Genomic DNA, 23,665 nt, shown 5'->3' with positions numbered 1-23,665 from the left:
AATAGCACCTTTGAGGCAACCTCTCTATGTCCATCTCCCTCTCGAAACATTCTCAACACCGAGTTCTTCCAGTTCGTCACATGACCAAAGCATAAACCAGTCAGTTAAATACTCATCCTCGAGGAATTAGCCTCGAACTTTGAATGTATCGATGCATTCTAGTTCTCCGTTCCCTCACCATGGGAAATCCATCCTAACATATCGAGTCATTCTATGTAGAAGTCATGCCCTCACCTGACCTCCTCTCAGGTGGCATCCTCTCTCTCATGTGCATACCAAATAACCTCCCTGGTTCCTGTCACCATCTTGATAACTACCTTTTCAACCAGGCTTCTTTCCTATCTCAAATTAGGTGCCCAAGCACTGTCTGGGGTCCTTCTACCTCAAAATTGAGAATCTGACCTTGCTGCATTCTATCAATAAAAGTACCATCTTATCAATCAGACTTTTCCCCCTTTCTGGCATAGCCAGAAGCCACAGAACTATCCGGGGTTCTTTTAACTCGATTACCACGAATTTATCCTTGCTATAATCCACCAAAAGAAGCACTGCTACTTGCGGCTCTAGCACTCAAGCTCTAAACATCATTCATCTATTCCTCGAACAACATGGCCCTCTCCGCCATCCACCTACAGACGATAAATTCTTACATCAGAGCGGCCCAAATACCTTGGACTATTCCAGAGTTCAATCCTTAAATGGGTCGCCATCATTTCCAAATACATCCGTCAGTATCAATTTCCAAAATGAATTACCCAATTCACCAAACCCATTGATTTACACTGTTGTTACCCTATCACTCCAAACCAAGCTTATAAGCCCACCAGTCTCCACGGTTCAAACCATGTCTCTATAACCCCCTTTCTTATCAATTCACCATTTGAGTTCTTTCCAACCCATCATGCTGATATCTCAGCCCGAGTGCCGTTTCCAGGCATCCCTCTGCCACAATATTTAACATAACCCTTTAATCATGGGCTCTCATCCCCTTATAACCAAGGGTGGAATTAACCTTGCCCATCCACTGATGGATTCTTTGTCAACCCTAACTTTCCTCAAAACCAAAGGATAACACCCTTTTTAAGCCTTTTACATAATACTCTTATCTGTCCGTACCCTCACAATAAACCAGCATTGGTAACCTTACCGTTAAAACATACAAAGCAGCTATTTTCCCAGAGAAGTCCGCTGCTCTTTTGTTCCATCTCAACTATTAAACCCCACAGCTTACTCACACACTAGTGACCAACTGCTATTGCTTTCAGGGATAAATGGAGATCTCTAACTCCAACTTTTATCTAGAATCCTCCTTCAACACAATGTCAGATCCACTTAACCATTCTAGGAATCAACAAATTGAGTTCATCCGCCACTACTGACCAACTCCTGAACTCTGTGGTTCATACTCTGAACCAAACCACAACTAGATCCAAATATCCACAGATACCATGCACACACAAAGCATATTTAGGCCAAATCCACAATGATATACATTTAGCTACCAGATTTTAACATCACCAAGTATACCCAAGTCTCAACATGCTTCATACAAGCCAATAAACATATATTACATACAAATTCAATTCAGACAATTAACCACATACATTCAATATGCAAGATATTATCCCAATATTCATCCACATGCATAATAATGTTATTCAACACGCTTTAATCTCAACATGTAATAGTCAAGGGCCCAGCCCTACAGTATCTTATGCATATGTCAACTCATTCCTCATGCTCCATATAAATAAGCAGGCAAACAGGGCATTCAAACATGTGTTAAAGCATGTCAATCATTCATACCAACCAACCCTGAGTCGAGCTTGTCACTGACAGCGAGCGTACATGTTCGGTCGATCTCCAGAACCAATAAACCTTGGCTCGCTCTGATACCAAGTTGTAACGCCCTACTCCCTTAGAGCCGTTACTAAGTGAGTTTTAAAAGAAACTTTGTGCAAAGAACTCGCTAACCGAGGTTTTTAGAACCAAAGTGTGATTAAGTAAAAGTTAAGGCTGTAATCTTTGAAAATGCGTTGTTTCATTAAAAAATTCTAGTATTAAACCTTTGGGATCCCAAAATAAGGTTTGAAAACTATTTACATCTTAAAATAAGCTTACAGTTGATTAGTTATAAAAATCATAGATTATTACAGCCATTTCTCGAATAAACCCCCAACCAAAGCAGTCGGGCAGGCCAAACATGTACGCGTCGCTTCATGCTCTCCGTACTCATGGCTGGTTGAATCAATCCTTGCCCTTTCCTGCAACACAGAGCACCCGTGAGCCGAAGCCCAGCAAGAAAACTCATACAGTTCATAACATATGCAAATTATACAGTTAACATATCAGATGGCCCACAGATAAACAGGTCATCCATCAGACTAAGCAAACACGGCCATGCTGCCCCAGAAGCCTTACTAAAGCCTGGGGTCTCGGTTCTCACCGTGAGGATATCTCATGTATCCATTGGGTCCTACCCTGATTGTAAGCATCCCATGTGCTAAGTGTTACTTCCGGCCTCACTGCCGTTCTCGGCCTTTCGCCGTTCTCGGCTCCATTGCCGTTCTCGGCCTTGCCGCTCTCGGCCTTAGCCGTTCATTGCACTATAATCACACATATAATACATTTCGAAATAATCATTCAAACATATAATAATTCATTTAAGGTTATACATCAGCACATAATACAATCTAGGGCCACGCCCTGTAATAACACTATGGGCCCATGCCCTATTCTCGGGTGCTACAGTTTTCTTACCTGTATCCCGGCTTTCCGATGCACCGAGGCCACAAGCACGATCCCCTAGCACGAGCCTCTCCGAAATCCTAGTCACAACACACATAAAACACTTTTAATACTAACCAATCCAAAACCATTTCCCGGGACCATTCCCGCACTCTCGGGACCTCTAATTCCTTAAAACAATACCTAGGAACCATCCCCCGAGTCCCTGGGCAAAAGCCCGGGCAAAAGCCGTGGCGGTCCTACGCGAACCCAGAAATCTGGGTTTTTCCTTTGCATTTCCTCGAGCCAAAACACTCCCAAATCATCCCAAACTCACACCTAAGCCCCAAAACCAACTCAAGACTCCAAATAGACCATTCAACAACCCATAAACATCATAACCCAGCTCAATAACACAATCATACTCAAAATCCACCCATTTGATTTCAACTTCAGAAATTTAAACCCATAAACCAAACCCATAAACCAAAGCTTGAAAAACTTAAACCATGCTTCAAATTTCCTAAACCACAACAGAAACAAATCTTAAAATTGCCTAGAATCCTTACCCTAAGTGGAGAATCCACCCTTTGCTTCCTTGATCCATCTCCAAGTCTCCAAATTTCAGCTCCTTCTCCTCTTCTTCTTCTTCTTCTTCTTCTAGCTTTTCTTTTCTTCTCTTCTAATTTTATCAAAACCCAACAATGACAAGCCTAAACTGAGTACCCCATATAACCCAGATGCAATTTGTCTAAACACCTTGCCAAATGACCATTTTACCCCTCCTTGCCTATCCTTTCCTAACTAAACCTCAAGGGCTCACTTGTCATTTCCTATCCATTACAATTCTACCATTTTTCCATCTAAACCTGTTACTCTCTATGGTTACTAACAGTTACATAAGTTACCATATCGCCAATTACCATTAACTCACAAGAACCCAATTACAAAATCCCCAAAATACCCCTAGGCTCCCGCCGAGCCGGGTATAACAATCCCGTTGTGACGTTTGAGTTAACTAGCTCTCTAGGACCGTCTCGGCACGTGCATCACAATAATGACACAACCCTCACGTGGTACAAATCACATAACATAATTATCACATAGATGCCCACAGCGGGCTAAAATTACCAATTTACCCCTATCATACAAACGGGGTCCACATGCTTGTTTATTTCACCTAAACATGCATACTAACAACATATTCATTTAAATTCACATAAATTAATGCAATATAACAATTATTGCCCTCCAGGCACACTAATCAAGGCTCCAAGCCTTATTAGCAAATTTAGGTCGTTACATGTACCCAGTCGTCCTCATCAATTCATGTTTGATGCCTAGTGATTATTTGACATACCCAGCACACACGACGGCTGGGTGCGATGCTTCGCGTAGACGGGACTCGTGAGAAGCAGCAAGGCTGCACCCTCGCATAGAGAGGCTGGCCTAGGCAGATCACGCGGCGTGTGGGAGGCTGTCCTTGAACCTCACATAGTGAGGATGGTGCCTCGGGGTACCCATGTTTGGGTACTAGGGTGCGCGTGGGAGTCTGGCCTTGAACCTCGCATAGCGAGGGTGGTGCCTCGAGGTACCCATGTTCGGGTACTAGGGTGCGCGTGGGAGCCTCGTATGGCGCGGCACAAGGCAGTCTCGCATAGCGAGACATTGGGTAGCCTTGCATGGCGAGTTCCTCACATGAAAAACCTTGAAGACTTATACTTGGATGCATGTGTCTATGCCTCTCGACACTTGAGATTATCACCCTAGCGTTGGCACATCGGACCTTGCAAAGCCTTCGAGAATGAACACCATTTCAAATATTTCTTAGGATATTACTCAACATTTATACTTTCCTTACCACTTCTTTCATTGAAGGATTTAACCTTCTCTAAGCATCAATAGTAGGCGTACTATCCTCCTCCATTAATATACGGTGCATCACTGTTGAAGGACTAATACCCTTTTATATCTGCCAGAGTCCACCCAATTGCTAGTTTGTGATCCCTCAATACCCTAAGAAGCTTTTCTTCTTTAGTCACAGACAATGAAGCTAAAATAATAACTTGGAAAGTGTCATTCTTACCTAAATAAGCGTACTTAAGATGACCAGATAAAGTTTTTAACTCAAGAACTGGTGGCTTATCTATAGATAGGAGAGGTCTCTCAAGCACTTTCCCCAATTCCTCATATTTCTTTTTATAAATTTTCCATGATGAATTCAACCACTTAACATACTCACTGGCTTCAGTACCAGCACACTCTTTAGGACTTGCAATCAAACTCAACTCTAGTGGATCCTCAATAGAATGGACCATTTTTTCTTGTTCCTCCAATACATGAACACTAAAACAACTGTCACTAGCTGAAGGATATTTCAAAGCTTTGAAAACTTTAAAAACAACCTCATCACCGTATACTTTGAGCCTTAACTCTCCCTTTTGAGCGTCTATCAACGCCTACCTCGTGGCAAAAAATGGTCGTCCCAATATAATAGGCACATCATCATCTTCCTCCATATTTAATACAATGAAATCTGCTAGGAAAATGAACTTTTCTACCTTTACTAGAACGTCCTCTATAATACATCTGGGGTGTGTTAATGAACGGCCAGTGTAATTCCCCAAAATCCCTAATGAGGTTTAATGGTTGAATTAGTAGGCCGGGAGAGCCATAATTGATTTATTATGCCATTAAATAATTATATGCATGTTTATGTGGATTATATTATTATATGATGTAAAATGCATGCATGTGGGTCCACATTTCATTATAGGGCCATTTTGGTAATTTGGCCCGTTGAGGGCATAATTGTGTATTTCATGCATGTTGGTGAATTATTGATGAGGCTACATAATTATGTGGATTTTTTTGAGCCATTCGGCATGAGACGATCTTTTAATGCAGGTTAGCGGTTTGGTCATAACGAGGTTGATTCTGGGGCTCGGGGTGAGTCTCGAGGTAATTTGACGATTAGAACATTACCAGGAATTAAAGGGAAATGGGATATGACTTATTGGTATTTGAGAATATTGGAAATAATGGGAATTGGAGAGCGTTAATTATAATTAACGAGATAGGCAGGAAATGGCAATTTTACCCTTGGTATCTGTTTAGGGTTTTATTTAAGCTTAGGGGGAAATATTGTCTTTTCACCTTAAGTATTATATTAACCATTTGAAGGCTCTAGAAACCTTACAAAAAAAAAAACAGAGTACCTAGTTATTCTTCTCCCGATAGTTTTTTTCTCCTTCTTTTTCCTTTGGATTTTTGAGCTTCTTTTAAGGATTCAAGATAGGGAAGTGAGTCTTGAGGGCTTAGGGTTGTGTTCCACCATTGAAGAGGGTTCTATACTAAGCTTGAGGTAAGTTTCTAGCCATTAAAACTCTAGTTTTATACTCTATTTTCATTTGGCTTTCAGCTTGATTTCTAGATTGGATAGTTGAGAATTGATGGGAGTTTTCAGCAAAGATTGATTGGGTTATGATGCCTAGTACTTGTAGAGTGGATATTTGGGTTCAATTGGGAGTTTGAATGAAGTTTGGGAGCATGTTTTTAAGGTTGGAAATAGAAGAATTGAAGGAGGGAAAAACCAGGGCTGATCAGCCTGGTCCTAGCGCTACAGTACTCAAGGGAGGGAGCTACAGCGCTAGCCAGGGCCATTCAACCCTGCTTGTAGTGATGGGGTGCTAGGGGGGCAGTGCTGTAGTGCTACCCTTCCTTTGATGATTCTTATTTTGAGCACTTTTGAGGGTTTTGGCACAGGGTTTCAATTCCTAAGGCTCGGGATCGAATCTACTAACTGTTTGGGTACGATTCGGGGTCCTGAGAGTGTGGATTAGGTCAAGAACCTTTATTGATCATTTTCATTGATGGGAGTTATATTTGGTTATGACTAGGTGACTGCTAAGGAATCAAAGGATCGATCGTTCTCAAGGGTCTTTCTTTTACTATTTCTCGCTCGAACCAGAGTTAAGAAAACTGCACCCAGTATGTGACATGCATGGTTATTAATGAGGCACGTTGAGTGTTATATATGTCGACTTTGATTGCATATTAAATGCTTAGTAAACTTGCTTAACTGTGAATGGCACTGACCTATGAGTCAAGAATCAGCAATGGTGTCAGTACTGACTGTGAAGCTGTGACTCATTATTCATGTTCGGTAGTGGTACTGAGCACTGGTCGTATGGTATTGACTTATGAGTCAAAAACGGTATTAACGTGTTTAACGCAAGCTGAAAAGATTAGATCTAATCGACATAAGCATTATTGTCATAAGCATGAAATGCTTTACCGACCTTATGTTCGATGAAAATAAAAGCACTTGTCTAGTCTAATGGCTAGTTACTTAAAGCCAGGGCCAAAAGGCCCAGGTGACTACATCGTCACATGGCTAAGGGTCTAGTTACTTAGAGCCAGGGCCAGAAGGCCCAGGTGACTACATCGTCACATGGCTAAGGGTGTGGAGCCCAAGTTAGTGACTCACTCATCAGTCACCCATTCGATTTAAGTTAGTGACTTACTCATCAGTCACTCATCTAGTTTAAGTTAGTGACTTACTCATCAGTCATGCATCTGGTATATGGTTTAAGTTAGTGACTCATTCATCAGTCACTCATCTAGTTTACGTTAGTGACTTACTCATCATTCACTCATCTAGCTTAAGTTAGTGACTAACTCACCAGTCACTCATTTGATTAGGGCTACAAGCCCCAACATTGTTACTAGAATCTTGAAGTGATATTCACTCAGCTGTTTAGGGCTATAAGCCCAGTATGATTATCATAATCATCATTTGATATTGTATACATGCACTAATGAGTTTTCTTGCTGAGCCTTGGCTCACTGGTGCTATGTGGTGCAGGTAAAGGGAAAGAAAATCTCACCCAGCCTTAAGTGGAGAGCTTAGGTGGTGATGTGTACATATGCGGCTGCTTGACCACCATGGCCAAGGTGTTTCTCGGAGGAACTAGGGGTTAACCCTATTTTTGCCGCTTAGGTTGGCGAGTTGTAATTTTACACTGTAATGACCATTTTGGATTGTAAATAACTTGTAAATGCTTTTATGGGCCCATGAACAGTTTTATGTTTTAAATAAAATATATTCTTTCCTTTTGATCGAATTTTTCACCTTAGCCTATTAATGACAACTAGATGCACGTTTATAACCAAATGGCTCGATTAGCGAGTTAAGCACGGTTCAAAGCTCACAGTAATGGTCTTGGAGTAACCAGGGCGTTACAACTTGGTATAAGAGCGTGCCAAGGTTTAGGGTTCCTTTAGACTGGCTGGGCATGTACACTCACCACCGAAGACAAGCTCGACTCATGGTTTGGTAACTATTTATGTGGCTATATATTTAACTGCTTAAATAAAGTATGAATGCTTTACCTGTCTACATGTGATACCTTGATAAGGCTGGGCCTTGACTACTACATCATCATCAAGAATGTGCTTATTAGTATTGATATTGCTAGAACATACTTATTAGTATTGTTCATTGTGAATTATCAACTGATACGTGTTAAATGCTAAATGCTATAATCATGTATCCATTTGTATATCTGTATAATTGTGGAATGTGGGTGATTATCTGTTGATCTTGGACCGTAAGGCAGCAAGAGGATTAGTTATCACTGCTTAACTAGTTGCATTGATTTTTTTAGCACAGTATAAGTTGCAAGAATGATTCCAAGACAGACAGATTCATCAGCTGGCCAGGAAGATTAAGGCCAGAATAACAGACAGGGTCAAGAGAATGACCTGAATCAAATTCCACAGCCAGCTCCTGATAACTGGCAACAGTTGTTTAATGATTTACAGGCTAGAGTATTGAGGCAGGAAGAAGAAATCTACCTCTTGTGACAATAGCAAGTTCCTGCAGGGAACATTTTACCAGAGGCACCACTTGTATCGGTGCCAACAGTTGAGAAGTTGCCTGAGGTTGGAAGTAAATGGGAGCCTCTTTATGAAAGGTTTAGGAAATAGCAACCTCCAATATTTGAAGGTAGTGCAGATCCTGCTAAGGCAGAGCAATGGATAAACATGATTACCACCATCCTTGACTTCATGAGGGTGACTGGTAATGAGAGGCTGGCCTGTGCCACATACATGTTTCGGGAGGATGCCCGAATTTGGTGGGAAGTTATATCCCAGACTAGAAACATTAATGCCCTGAGTTGAGAAGAGTTTCAGACTTTGTTTAATGGGAAGTACTACAATGATGCCATCAAGGCTACTGAGGCTGAAGAGTTTATCAGATTACTTCATGGGAGTTTGTCAGTGACTGAGTATGCCTTGAAGTTTGATCGATTGGAAAAGTTTGCCATGGAGCTGGTGTCCACTGATGGGACCAGAAGGGAGAGGTTTCTCCAAGGGCTACTGCCTAGATTATCCCGGGATGTTCGTATCACCACTGTTGCTGGAGTTACTACTTATGCACAGGTGGTTGAGAAGGCGCTCACAGCTGAGAGCGCAGAGAACAAGATCTGGCAGGATAGTGTAGCCAGAAAAGAGTTGAGGAGGACAGGTCCTCCATTTTTGGGTTTTGGTAGGGGTGGAGGCCCCAGTGATCAGAAGAGGAAGTCTCCTAATACCTTCCACGCTCCAAGTCCTGACAAGCGTCCACGTGGTATTACAATGGGTTGTTAGGGTGGCAGTAAGGCCTGGAAGACTTATCCTGAGTGCCTTAGGTGCAAGAGGCGCCATTTGGGAGAGTGTAGGGCAAAGGCCTGCTTCTTATGTGGGGTAGTGGGTCATTTTAAGAAAGTCTGCCCAAAAGCAAGAAAGGAAGAACCTAGGAAAGTGGACAGCTCGGCCCCAACTCGAGTGTTCACATTGACACAAGAAAAAGCTGAGGCTTCACCCTCAGTAGTTACAGGTCAGCTTCTTAGTGCTGGAACCCCTTATATTGTTTTGATTGATTCTGGTGCTACACATTCTGTAACGGCCTGGATAACCAAGACCGTTACACTGTGTATTTTAAATAGTGCAAGACTTGCTAATCAAGTCATTTAGACAAAATGTGAATCCAACGTCATCAACGGATTAGGAATAAAATATTTTGGTCACAAACAGGCTATTTTCGTTAAAAATGACAGTTTAACACATGGAAACTTAAAACAGGGTTTAGATGATTCAGTTACAGCAAATCTCAAAAGTTATAAATAACTCAAGCCACTCTAATGGCAAAATACACATTTTAGGTTTCCGTCCCTGTACAATTCCCCGACCGTGGCGGCCGAGTAGCTGACAATGTACACCTCGCCCCCAGAGCTCTCCAACTCATGGTTGATTCATCATACCCTCGCCTTTACCTGCACCACGTAGCACCCGTGAGCTGAGGCCCAGCAAGAAAGCATGAAATCATGGCAAGATCAACATCAATAATCAAACATTCCACAATGCATAATCAGGAATTCAACAATTCATAACATTTATCCAATCAGTGTTAACACTTAGCAAATTAACAACTTGTCATCCAGACAATCAGTAAATCATATCCATAATGCAATGTTCACATTCATAATCAACAGTTTATCACATCCATCAAGTAACATTTAGGGTCGGCGCCCTAAGGTCGCACTCGCACCCTTTATTTAACCCACTGTCTTCATCTCACTTGGGCCGCCCCCAGTGGAATACTCACTGACTCCGGCCAACTTAACCGAGCTCAGTGATAAATAAGCTGCCTTAGCTACCAGTGGCCGAGCCGCGCCCTGTGCGCAAATATTGATTCCGACACCCTTAGGTCGGTTATCGCATGTCCCATGGCATAATACAACCTAATGACATGATATAAATATAGGGAGCTCTTAGTCCCATCATGTTCACATGGTTAATCACATTCTCATAACAATGCATACAAACATAGGGAACACTTAGTCCCAACCTAACCACATAATCAGGTGCAACTTTCTTACCTTTAGATCCCGCTAGCTCGCTCAATTGATCCTCAAGCACGATCCTGTCTGAACCTTAGTGCATACCTAGTCACAGCCATAGATCAGAATCACCACCAAAATTCAAATCCAAATCCTAGCCTCGGGACCAATCCCGAGCCCCCGGGAAGCCCTAATTCCACCAAACGGGGTGGTGGAATCAAACCCCGAGCCTCCAGGTAAAAACCCTAAAGAAAAACTCAAAAACCCCTTCCTGGAGACAGGGTAGCGCTACAACGCTCTAAGGAGGGCGCTATAGTGCTACAAGCAGAATCAAAACGCCTAGGAAGCCCTAGCCTAGCGCTGTAGCGCCCAAAGGCTAGTGCTACAGCGCTAGTCACAGACCAGCAGCACCCTGTTTTCCCTCTTTGACTTTCCTCGAACCAAAACCCCTTGGAACCCTTCCAACCCTCAATTACACACCAAATTGAGTCTACCATCACCTATATCTCACCCCATACAACTAAATAACACAAGACCTAACCACATGCATCATCAAACTAGAAAAACAAACATTGAACCCAAGAACTGAAAGATTCAACCAGAAACTCAGATACCTAGAACATCAAAGCCAGAACTTGTTACCTTCTATGGAGGATTTCGACCTTAAGTTATCCCTAGCATCTAACTAGCCTCAAGCCCTTCAACTCCTCAGGTTCATATCCCTTTATTCCAACCAAAAACTCAAACTTAGAAACCACCACATTAAAACCCAGAAAAACACATCAGGAAACCTTAAAACTTACCTCAATTGACTGGCTAAACCCTGCTAGTTCTTCTAGCTTCACCAAGGTCCTTAGCCCTAAGATCCATCTTGAGCTTACTATGGAATTCCAGCTCCAAAACACACAAGGAATGGTGAAGAGATGACCTAGCCGAATGAGAGAGAGAGAGATAACTCTAAGTGTCCTGTTTTTCTTTCTTTACTTCTTCTTTTCTTTTCCTTAAGCTTCTGAGTTAATCTACAACTTCCACTAAGACATAAAGACAGATGTTACTTATCCCTTATAGTCAAATGACCATATTACCCTCCCAATTAAACCAAGCTTTTAAATATCCTAAGGGCATTTTAGTCATTGCTCCCATTTCCCACTAACTCCTCAAGTGTCCTAAATATTTACCACTTAATTCCCATTTTCTAATTAGTCACCAATTATATTTCTCAATACCAAATCATCTCCAATATATTCTCCAAATTCCCAGATACATCCCCAGGCTCACACCGAGCCGGGTGTAAATCCACGCTGTGACTTTCCCGCTAAACCGCTTGTTAGGATCGCCTCGAGCCACAAGTTGCAGACATACCCACATAATAATGTGGTCTCATCATTATCCTACCAATATACACACAAGTATGCAATCACGCTCTCAATGAGCCAAATTACCAAAATACCCCCACAACAGAGTATATAACCCCATGCATGCCTTTATCATCATATAATAATATGACCCACATAATCATGCATATAATCACATAGTAGCACAATAAATCAATTATGGCCCTCCCGGCCTCCTAATCAAGGTCCTAAACCTTATTAGGAAATTTGGGTTGTTACACATTCTTTTGTTGCTAGTCGAATTATTGATAGACTGTGTAGACAATGTGAATATTATGCTATGGGGTGTGGAACCTTATTACCCACTGGGGAGTTAGTAGTATCTAGGAGATGGGTCAGATCTTTGCCAGTGACAGTGGAGGGCAGAGATTTGTTAGTGGATTTGATAGAGTTAGTTATGACTGACTTTGACATGATTATGGGTATGGATTGGTTAGTGAAGTATGGGGCAACCATTGATTGCAGAAGGAAGATGGTCACCTTTGAGCCTGAAGGTGAAGATCCTTTTGTATTTGTTGGTACTGTGGATGGACCACACATACCTATGATATCTGTTATGAGGGCTAGAGATCTATTGAAAGGAGGATGCATAGGATTCTTAGCCAGTGTGGTGGATACCACTCAGGTCATGCTAGTGAGACCAGAAGAAACTAGACTAGTCTGTGAGTTCCTACATGTGTTTCCAAAAGATTTACCAGGGTTGCCACCACACAGAGAGATTGAGTTTGTGATAGAGCTGGCACCAGGGACAGAGCTAGTGTCTAGAGCACCTTATAGAATGGCCCCAGCTGAGTTAAAAGAATTGAAAGTACAGTTGCAAGAGCTGTTGGATTTAGGTTTCATTAGACCCAATTTCTCACCCTGGGGTGCGCCAGTTCTGTTTGTGAAGAATAAAGATGGTTCTCTGAGGATGTGAATTGATTATAGAGAACTGAATAAGTTAACAATTAAGAACAAGTATCCTCTACCAAGGATAGATGATTTGTTTGATCAGTTGCAAGGTAAAATGGTATTCTCAAAGATAGACCTTCATTCTGGTTATCATCAATTGAGGGTCAAGGAGGGAGACATACCAAAGATTTCTTTTCGCACTAGATATGGGCATTAGTCATGTCTTTTGGATTAACTAATGCCCCAGCTGCTTTTATGGATTTAATGAATAGAGTGTTCAGGATTATCTGGACTAGTTTGTGATCGTCTTCATCGATGATATCCTAGTTTGTTCTCAGTCAGAGTTAGAACATGAGCAACATTTGAGATTGGTTCTACAGAGACAGAGGGAGCACAAATTGTTTGCTAAGTTCAAGAAATGTGAGTTCTGGTTATCTCAGGTATCTTTCCTTGGGCACATTGTCAGTAAGGAGGGGATTAAAGTAGATCCAGCCAAGATAGAAGTAGTCAGAGATTGGCCAAGGCCAAAGAATGCTTCAGAGGTGAGAAGTTTCCTTGGATTGGCAGGTTATTATAGACATTTCGTGGAGGGGTTCTCTAAGATTGCTACTTCATTGACTGAGCTGACACGTAAGAATCAGAAGTTTGTGTGGTCAGACAGGTGTGAGAACAGCTTCCAGGAACTGAAACAGAGGTTGATTATAGCTCCAGTTCTGAGTCTTCAAACAGATCAGAAGAAGTTTGTGATATACTGTGATACCTCACATCAAGGTTTGGGTTGTGTTTTGATGCAGGCAGGAAATGTGATTGCTTATGCCTCACGTTAGCTGAAGGAGTATGAACAGAGATATCCCACTCATGATTTAGAGTTGGTGGCTGTGGTCTTTGCATTAAATGTATGGATGCATTACCTTTATGGGGAGAAGTGTGAGATATATATTGACCACAAGAGCCTAAAGTACTTCTTCACACAGAAAGACCTGAATATGAGACAAAGACGTTGACTAGAGTTAGTAAAAGATTATGACTGTGAGATTTTGTATCAACCAGGAAAGGCCAACGTGGTAGCTGGTGCTTTAAGCTAGAAGGGTCCGGGACAGATTTTTAGTGCGAGGCTGATAGCCAAGGAATTAGCAGAGGATATGACCAGAGCAGGTATAGAGTTGCTGGTGGGCCAGATGGCCAAAATTATGCTACAGTCTACGCTGTTGGAAAGAATGAAGGAGGGTCAATTGGGTGATCCATAGCTGATCAAGATCAGAGAGGATGTTTCGGCTGGAGTATCCAGAGATTATGCAGTGTCTGATTTGGGCTTGTTGAGGCACAAGGATCAGATATGTGTTCTGTTAGACACTGCATTGAGACGAGAGATTCTGGATGAATCTCATACTACTCCTTATTCTTTGCATCCATGCACCACGAAGATGTATCAGGATGTGAGATCGCTGTATTGGGGGCCTGGGATGAAGAGGGATGTAGTGGAGTATGTGGCTAAGTGCTTGACATGTCAACTGGTCAAGGCTGAACATCAGAGGCCAGCAGGGCTATTGCAGCCTCTGGATATACCATAATGGAAATGGGAGGACATCATGATGGATTTTGTGGTGGGATTACCCAGGACTGTGGGTCAACATGATTCAGTGTGGGTTATTGTGGATTGCTATACCAAGTTAGCTCACTTCTTACTAGTGAGGACTACATATGCAGTTGATCAATATGCAAATATCTATGTGAGAGAGATCGTGCGCCTCCATGGAGCACCGAGGTCGATCGTGTCAGATCGGGACCCCACATTCACTTCCAAGTTCTGGGGGAGTTTACAGAAGGCCATGGGGACACAGCTGAAGTTCAGTACTGCTTATCATCCTCTGATAGATGGATAATCTGAGAGGACGATCTAGATATTAGAGGACATACTGTGAGCATGTGTGCTGGACTTTGGTGGGTCCTGGAGTAAGTATCTACCTTTGATAGAGTTTTCCTACAACAACAATTACCAGTCTACCATTGGGGTAGCGCCTTATGAGATGTTGTATGGTAGGAAATGTATATCTCTTATTCATTGGGATGAGACACGGGAAAGGAGATACTTGGGTCCTGAGGCAGTTTAGAGGACCAGTGAGGCCATTGAGAAGATTAGAGCTCGGATGCTCGCTTCTCAGAACAAACAAAAGTTATGCAGATCCCAAGCGCAGGAATGTGGAGTTCAAAAGTGGGAGACTATGTCTTCCTTAGAGTCTTGCCATGGAAAAGGGTGAGAAGATTTGGGAAGAAGGGCAAGCTGAGCCCTAGATTTGTAGGTCCATTTGAGATCCTGGAGAGGATTGGTCGGGTGGCCAACAGGTTGGCCTTACCACCTGCATTGTCGACCGTGCATAACATATTTCACGTTTCAGCTCTTCAGAGATATGTATCTGATAAGACTCATGTTTTGAGCTACGAAGATCTGGAGCTTGAGGCGAATCTCTCCTATAAGCAACAGCCAGTCCAGATCCATGACAGAAAGGACAAGGTCCTCAGGAATAAGACGATACCTCAGGTTAAGGTATTATGGAGGAATAGCAAGGTCGAGGAAGTGACCTGGGAGCTGCAATTAGATATCATCAATCAGTATCCCGAGCTGTTCAGGTAAATTTTGAGGACGAAATTTCTGTAAGGAGGGGACAGTTGTAATGCCCCAAAATCCCTAATGAGGTTTAATGGTTGGATTAGTAGGCCAGGAGGGCCATAATTGATTTATTATGCCATTAAGTGATTATATGCATATTTATGTGAATTATATTATTATATGATGTTAAATGCATGCATATGGGTCCACATTTCATTATAGGGCCATTTTCGTAATTTGGCCCGTTGAGAGCATAATTGTGTATTTTCATGCATGTTGGTGAATTATTGATGAGGCCACATAATTATGTGGATTTGTTCGAGCTATTCAGCATGAGACGATCTTTTAATGCAGGTTAGTGGTTTGGTCATAACGGGGTTGATTTCGGGGCTCGGGGTGAGTCTCAGGGTAATTTGACGATTAGAACATTACTGAGAATTAAAGGATAATGGGATATGACTTATTGGTATTTGAGAATATTGGAAATAATGGGAATTGGAGAGCGTTAATTATAATTAACGAGAAAGGCAGGAAAGGATGATTTTACCCTTGGTGGCTGTTTAGGGTTTTATTTAAGCTTAGGGGCAATATTGTCTTTTCACCTTAAGGATTATATTAACCATTTGAAGGCTCTAGAAACCTTGCAAAACAATAGAGTACCTAGTTGTTCTTCTCCCAATAGTTTTTTTCTCCTTATTTTTCCTTTGGATTTTTGAGCTTCTTTTGAGGATTCAAGCTAGGGAAGTGAGTCTTGAGGGCTTTGGGTTGTGTTCCACCACTGAAGAGGGTTCTATACTAAGCTTGAGGTAAGTTTCTAGAAATTAAGACTCTGGTTTTATACTCTGTTTTCATTTGGTTTTCAGCTTGATTTCTAGATTGGATAGTTGAGAATTGATGGGAGTTTTCTGCAAAGATTGATTGGGTTATGATGCCTAGTACTTGTAGAGTGAATATTTGGGTTCAATTGGGAGTTTGAATGAAGTTTGGGAGCATGATTTTAAGGTTGGAAATGGAAAAATCAAAGGAGGGAAAAACTAGGGCTGATCAGCCTGGTCCTAACGCTACAGCGCCCAAGGGAGGGCGCTACAGCGCTAGCTAGGGCCATTCCACCCTGCTTGTAGCGCTGGGGCGCTAGGGGGGCAGTGTTGTAGTGCTACCCTATCTTTTCTGATTATTATTTTGAGTACTTTTGAGGGTTTTTGGATCGGGGTTTCAATTCCTAAGGCTCGGGATCGAATCTACTAACTGTTTGGGTACGATTCGGGGTCCCGAGAGTGAGGTTTAGGTCAAGAACCTTTTATTGCTCATTTTCATTGATGGGAGTTATATTTTTGTTATGACTAGGTGAGCGCTAAGGAATCAATGGATCGATCATTCTCAAGGGTCGTTCTTTTACTATTTCTCGCTCGAACCAGAGGTAAGAAAAATGCACACAGTATGTGACATGCATGGTTATTAATGAGGCATGTTGAGTGTTATATATGTCTACTTTGATTGCATATTAAATGCTTATAAATCTTGCTTAACTGTGAATGGCACTGACCTATGAGTCAGAAATCGGCAATGGTGTCAGTACTGACTATGAAGCTGTGACTCATTAGTCAAGTTCGACAGTAGCACTGAGCACTGGTCGTATGGTATTGACTTATGAGTCAAAAATGGTATTAGCGTGTTTAACGCAAGCCAAAAAGATTAGATCTAATTGACATAAGCATTATCATTATAAGCATGAAATGCTTGACCGACCTTAAGTTCGTTGAAAATAAAAGCACCTGTCTAGTCTAATGGCTAGTTACTTAGAGCTAGGGCCAGAAGGCCCAGGTGACTGCATCGTCACATGGCTAAGGGTGCGAAGCCCAAGTTAAACACTCACTCATCAGTCACTCATCTAATTTAAGTTAGTGACTTACTCATCAGTCACTCATCTAGTTTAAGTTAGTGACTTACTCATCAGTCACTCATTTGATTAGGGCTACAAGCCCCATCATGGTTACTAGAATCTTGAAGTGATATTCACTCATCTGTTTAGGGCTATAAGCCTAGTATGATTATCATAATCATCATTTGATATTGTATACATGCACTAATGAGTTTTCTTGCTGAGCCTTGGATCACGGGTGCTATGTGGTGCAGGTAAAGGGAAAGAAAATCACACCCAACCTTGAGTGGAGAAATTAGGTAGTGATGTGTACATATGCAATCGCTTGACCACCACAGTCAAGGTGTTTCTCGGAGGAACTAGGGGTTAACCCTATTTTTGCCACTTATGTCGGCAGGTTGTAATTTTACACTGTAATGACCATTTTGGATTGTAAATAACTTGTAAATGCTTTTATGGGCCCATGAACAATTTTACGTTTTAAATAAAATATATCCTTTCCTTTTGATTGAATTTTTCACCTTAGCCTATTATTGACACCTAGATGCACGTTTATAACCAAATGACTCGATTAGCGAGTTAAGCACGGTCCAAAACTCACAGTAACGGTCTTGGAGTAACGAGGGCATTACAGTCAGCCAGTTGAAGAGTAACAGTAATGGGTCTAGCATCCCCCAAACCAAGCCTTTTAAATATTGACAACGCCATTAAATTTATGCTTGCACCCAAATCACATAAGGCTCTCTCACAATGAAAGTTCACAATGGTGCATGATATAGTGAAACTGCCCGGATCTCTTAACTTTTTAGGAAGCTTCTTTTGAATAATTGCACTACACTCTTCAGTTGATGCAACAGTTTCATAATCCTCCATTTTTCTCTTATTAGACAATATCTCTTTCATAAACTTCACATAACTAGGCATTTGTGTTAGGAGTGTGTCCTAAAAGCATGTAAAGACATTTGTTTTTTCTGTGAATAAATAAATACAATGGTTTATTATTATTGCCATATTTAGATTATTAAATTATTGTTTGAATAATTTTGTAAATATCAGAAAAATTCCATATTCATTATTGAGGATGTGATCTTGTATTAGTACGAGAGAATTAAGATCACATGAATGAATAAAATAGTCAACAACAACAAATTAAAGTTATGGAATTCTTCAATTGGAGTTGTAAGTACGGTTTACTAAGTATCATAATGATACAAATAATCTAGATTAAGATTATTGATGTGGTAAGACATCTTAGTAAAGGTGCTTTATATAATATGATTATATATGACATGGATCGATATGAATTAAAGTCTTTATCCAAAAACCATTTAACAATAAAGACTTGTAATTCATATCATAACTGATGATCATTTATACATCAACCTAAATCCTGAGTGTTCATGAACTCCTGTTCATGTTTATTAAATCTTTTGATTCATTCGTTAAGGTCTCTTCAAAGAATGAGGCTAATGACTTTTGTTTTGGAGATTTAATATCATGGATGGCTGGGAACATGTATCAACAATACGGAATCTAATCTTTCCTAACGGATCGTATATTAGTTCCCTTAAGGGTTAATTCTAGAACTGAATGATTTTGAGCTCAAATCTATAATTAGATTATAGATTAATTATTCACTAGTGAATTAATGGTACTTAAGGAATAAGAAGTAAATTAGAAAGGTTAAATGGTAATTCTCCCATTCTAATTTATGAACTAATTAATTAGAGGGTTGAACTATTGTAAAATGGTTATATCAATGGACGACTTAAGAAAAAGATTTATGTAAAAGTATATCTATAACATAAAGAGTGCAATTATGAATTTATAGTGGAGTAATATCAGAATTAGTAAATTAACTATTATAATTAAAGAGTTTAATTATTTAGTTTTAATTTATTGGAGCTTAATGTTATAGGTCCATGGTCCCCGAAATGGCTCAAACAATCACTGTCAAAGGCAAATACAAAAATGGGCAAAAAGGACTTATGTGATAAGTAAAATATTTTTCTATGTATCAAACATAATTATTGTTTAATTATGTGTAATTAATTAATTAATAATTTGATTTATCAAAAATATAATTAATTTTGAATTAATTTATTTTTGGGATTTTTGGTATTTAAATAATAATAAAAATTGGGAAAAATCACATGCCTGCACATGCATTTGGTACACGTGTGGCACAGTGCACATGCACTGTGCTACACACATAAGAGATGGACTGAGTCTCTTGATTCCACAATTTTAGTTATTTAAATATTAAATAAATAATGACATATTTTAATATGATTAAAATATTATTGTTTAAACAAAAATCTGATAACTGATCAGTTATTTTGAATTTGTTTAAAATAACAAATATTTTAATATATTGGATATTATTAAATATTGGATATCAGTTTTCACAGAACGTAAGTTTTCAGGGATAGAAAAATATCTAGGATTCTCTCAGAGAAAAGAGAACAATGACAAAAACAAAGGTCATTGTTCTTCACAAAACCTAGGTCCAAACTTTATCAGATCTCATGTGCTGAGAACATCTGATAAATAGTTATTGCCTATTATTTGTATAGTGAGCCCACACTCGTTCTTTGTGTGCCTGAGAACATTTTGGAAGATCTTGGTGTGAGATCTCGAGGATTCAGCCATACGAAAAGATAGCAGCAAGGAAGGACCTGAGGTAATTTTTCTATTCTTGTCCTTGATTCAATATATATATGAGTGTGAAGAAGTAGATCTAGAAATCTTATGGGATTAATCTGACAATATGATTGTTGTTCCGCTGTGCATAATCTCTGATTTGATCAATAAAGACCAACAATTTGTTCTAGAGCCTCTGCAAAAGGGATGTTAATGTGAAGTTTCTTAAATACCTTAAGAAATTTAGAGAATTGTTTGTCAAGGTTAGCCTTTCAAAACCGTTGAGGATATGGAATCCTTGGTGTAGGCTCAGTGTATTTTGGTTTTTCTGTCTTTGGAGGGTCTTCGGTAACCTCTTCTTGTATTGGACTAGTAACATGTTGATCCTCAGTCTTCTTCCCCTTGTCATCTACTGTAGGTCCATCATACTTTGTCCCACTCCTCAGAGTGACAACTTGACATTGCTCTTTAGGATTAACCTCTGTGGAATTGGGAAAATTCCATTGGTGTCTGCTAGAAAACATTTTATCCATTTGACCTATTTGTGTCTCCAAACTTCTGATTGAAGACCTTGTCTCTGTCATGAATTGATTTAATTGGTCTGGCTGAATTGTTGACGGGTTCATTTGAGGATGGGGTGGTGGATGAGATGGGCGTGGGTTTTGATCATAATATGGTCTAAAATGTAATCCATAAGTCGGTCGATGAGGGGGTTGTTGAGGTGGGTATTGTGGATACGGCGGTTGTAACCCTTGATTATTTTTCCAAGACAGATTATGGTGATTTTTCCAAGCAAGAGTATAGGAATTGGAGTAAGTGTTGGGTGCAAGTCTTGAAAAGTTACCAATAACCTGTGCCTGTTCCAAAGGCATATTATTCACATTTGTTGAGCAAATAGCTGGGCTCGGGCATTATTCATAAGAATGTGGTCCCCCACAAATCTCACAACTCACGACATTCTGTACTTGCATTGCTTGTGCAGCGAGATTAGTCTGCTGCAATTGCTTGGTTAGAGATGCCACTTGAGCGGTCAATAGCGCAATTGGATCAACTTCTAAGACTCCTGCTACTTTCTTATTCTCACGCTCAATAGGCCAATTATAGTTATTCATGGCCATCTCTTCCAATAATTCATATGCTTTATTAGCGCTTTTTCTCATAAACGCTCTTCCCGACGCTGCATCTATAATTGTCCTTGCATTTCCCCCCAAACCATTGTAAAATGTATGAACCCGCAGCCACTTTTCTATTCCATGATGTGGGAATTTCCTTTGCAACTCTATAAATCATTCCCATGCATCATATAAAGACTCCCAATCCAATTGATGGAAGTTATTAATCTCTCCTCTTATTCTGGCTGACTTGCTAGGAGGAAAATATTTACCAAGGAATTTCTGAGCCAAATCTTCCCAAGTAACTATAGAGTTTCCTTGTAATGAATTCAACCAACTTTTAGCCATGTCCCTTAGTGAAAATGGGAATAATCTTAATCTTACAGCGTCATTACTCACCCCATTCATTTTGAATGTTGCACACAACTCTAAAAAGTTTGTGATGTGGAGATTTGGATCCTCATTTGGTAACCCCCCAAATTGTACACAATTTTGTACCATCTGAATAATTAAGGATTTTATCTCAAAATTATTTGCTTCAACAGTAGGAGGACGAATGCTTGAATGTATACCAATATCAGTAGGGAGTACATAACTTCTTAATGGTGGATCAGCTTCAGTTGCATTACCCATATTTGCATTGTTGTTGACAACATTATTTGCGTTCTCAGCCATGGTGAAATCCAACCTTTTCTTTATCTTGCGATTTTCTCTGCATGTTCTCTCAATTTCAAGGTCTATCAGTATGAGTGCCTTTTGTCTACTACCCCGCATACACCAATAATTCCTGAAACAAACAATAGCCTTGATCCAGATAAGTGTAAAACAATAATAAACAAAAAAAAAACAAAATTTATTCAAACAACAATTAACTTTGATATTGGAAATTAAGTCCCCAGTCAACGGCGCCAAAAACTTGATCATGAATTTTTATATATATATATATATACGCAAGTGCATACAATCGATTCAAGTAATATAGATGATAAATAGAGTATTGTTCCCACAAAGACTATTTACCAAGTACCAATAATTGTTCTTTGATTTTTATTTGGCAACAAATTTTAGATGAATGAATTTAATTTTAAAAATGTAAATAACTATGAACAAAAATAACTAATCAAAAGATGATAATCAATATTAAAAAGACCTAGGGTGTTAATTTCATAAACTTTTCATTCTACTAATTTTATTAATCAGTTCTAAATTTCTTTCTTTCCATTCTAATAGCATGTTAACATAAATCGATTCCTATTCTTTTTCAAGATATAAGATCTCATCCTATATGCAGGTTTTCTACATCTCTGTGATAAACTTAAACATATAGCAGGCATTAAGCATAGAAAACTTATTACTACACAAGCCATACATGTACTTTCGTCCAATATGCAACCTATGTCTATATAATGATAGCATATTCAATTCTCTTCTTTCAAATTTTGAATCAAAATCACAAATCAAGAAAATATTGATCAGATATTTACTAGTAGTAGACACACATTATATAGATTAGAATAGAGAAGAAAAATCAATAGAACATCATAATTAAATTAGATAGAAATCCAAGTGACTACATTAGACCCTAGATAAAAATGTTTAGTTCATATCAGACATGACTAAATCATCAAAATAATAATTCAAGAATATAAGATTCAAAAAATTGAAGAAGAAAGAAAAATATAAAAATGCAGAACAACTAGTCTAAGAATCAAAATTAGTCTCTAAAAAACGTAATTAAAATCTGACCTAATGACCTAGTTAAACCCTAACTCTGAATTTATAGTAAAAAATTACAAAGGCTTTGTTTTTCATATGCAGGCCGCGACTTGGAATTCTTTAGGTCGCGGCCCGTGTCAATTTTTGAAGCATTCCGAGTCTATATAAGTCTTCAGGCGCTGCGACTTAGGCATCTCAAGTTGCGGCCCGTGTCCAGAATGTCCCCTTGCTTAGCCTCTAAGTTCCCCTTGTGCCGCGACTTATAAGGGCAAGTCGCGACACTAATTCCTTTCAGCATCCTTGTGATTCTGACTTGCCTAGAGTCATGACTTATAAGCTCAAGTCGCTGCCCTAATTTCTTTATTTCTCAAATTCAGTCTTTCAACCTCGTTTCTTTATCACAAACTGACTTTTACTTGTCCTTAGCATCATTTTGAGTCGAACAACCACCAAGAGCTTCGTTTTTCCACCATTTTCTCTTTTTTTTTTTTTTACATTTTTCTCATGATTCACCGCACCAACCTACAACAAAGACAAACAAAAGCGCAATCTTGCACAAAACATACATAAAGACTCAAGATTACCACAAAAACACATTCTAAAACGACACTAAAATTAAGTTATCAAAATACAATTTTTAAATGCCTACAATAGAAACTCAATTTTCACATTTTCACTATGTGAAATCATTAAGAGTTTTACACCTAGCTTGTGTAAGAACACTTGGTATTTGTATTTTAACCAATCCCAACATTCCTCCACTTGGTTAAATACAAACTTTTACCTCTAGCTCAAAATAAAGTGCATTT

General features: G+C 39.7%; 1 non-coding gene across 1 annotated transcript; it reads left to right on the top strand.

Annotated features, from left to right (window-relative positions):
• The first annotated feature begins 21,276 nt into the window (after positions 1–21,276).
• On the top strand, positions 21,277–21,383 carry LOC133787566 (small nucleolar RNA R71). The gene has a single exon (XR_009872580.1). It is a non-coding gene; the product is annotated as a small nucleolar RNA R71 (small nucleolar RNA).
• The last annotated feature ends 2,282 nt before the right edge of the window (positions 21,384–23,665 follow it).

This window comes from Humulus lupulus, chromosome 6 (genome assembly GCF_963169125.1).
Source record: "Humulus lupulus chromosome 6, drHumLupu1.1, whole genome shotgun sequence".
NCBI classification, from domain to species: domain Eukaryota; kingdom Viridiplantae; phylum Streptophyta; class Magnoliopsida; order Rosales; family Cannabaceae; genus Humulus; species Humulus lupulus.
The sequence above is the reverse complement of the archived record's forward strand: the minus strand, read 5'-3'. Positions and strand labels throughout refer to the sequence as shown.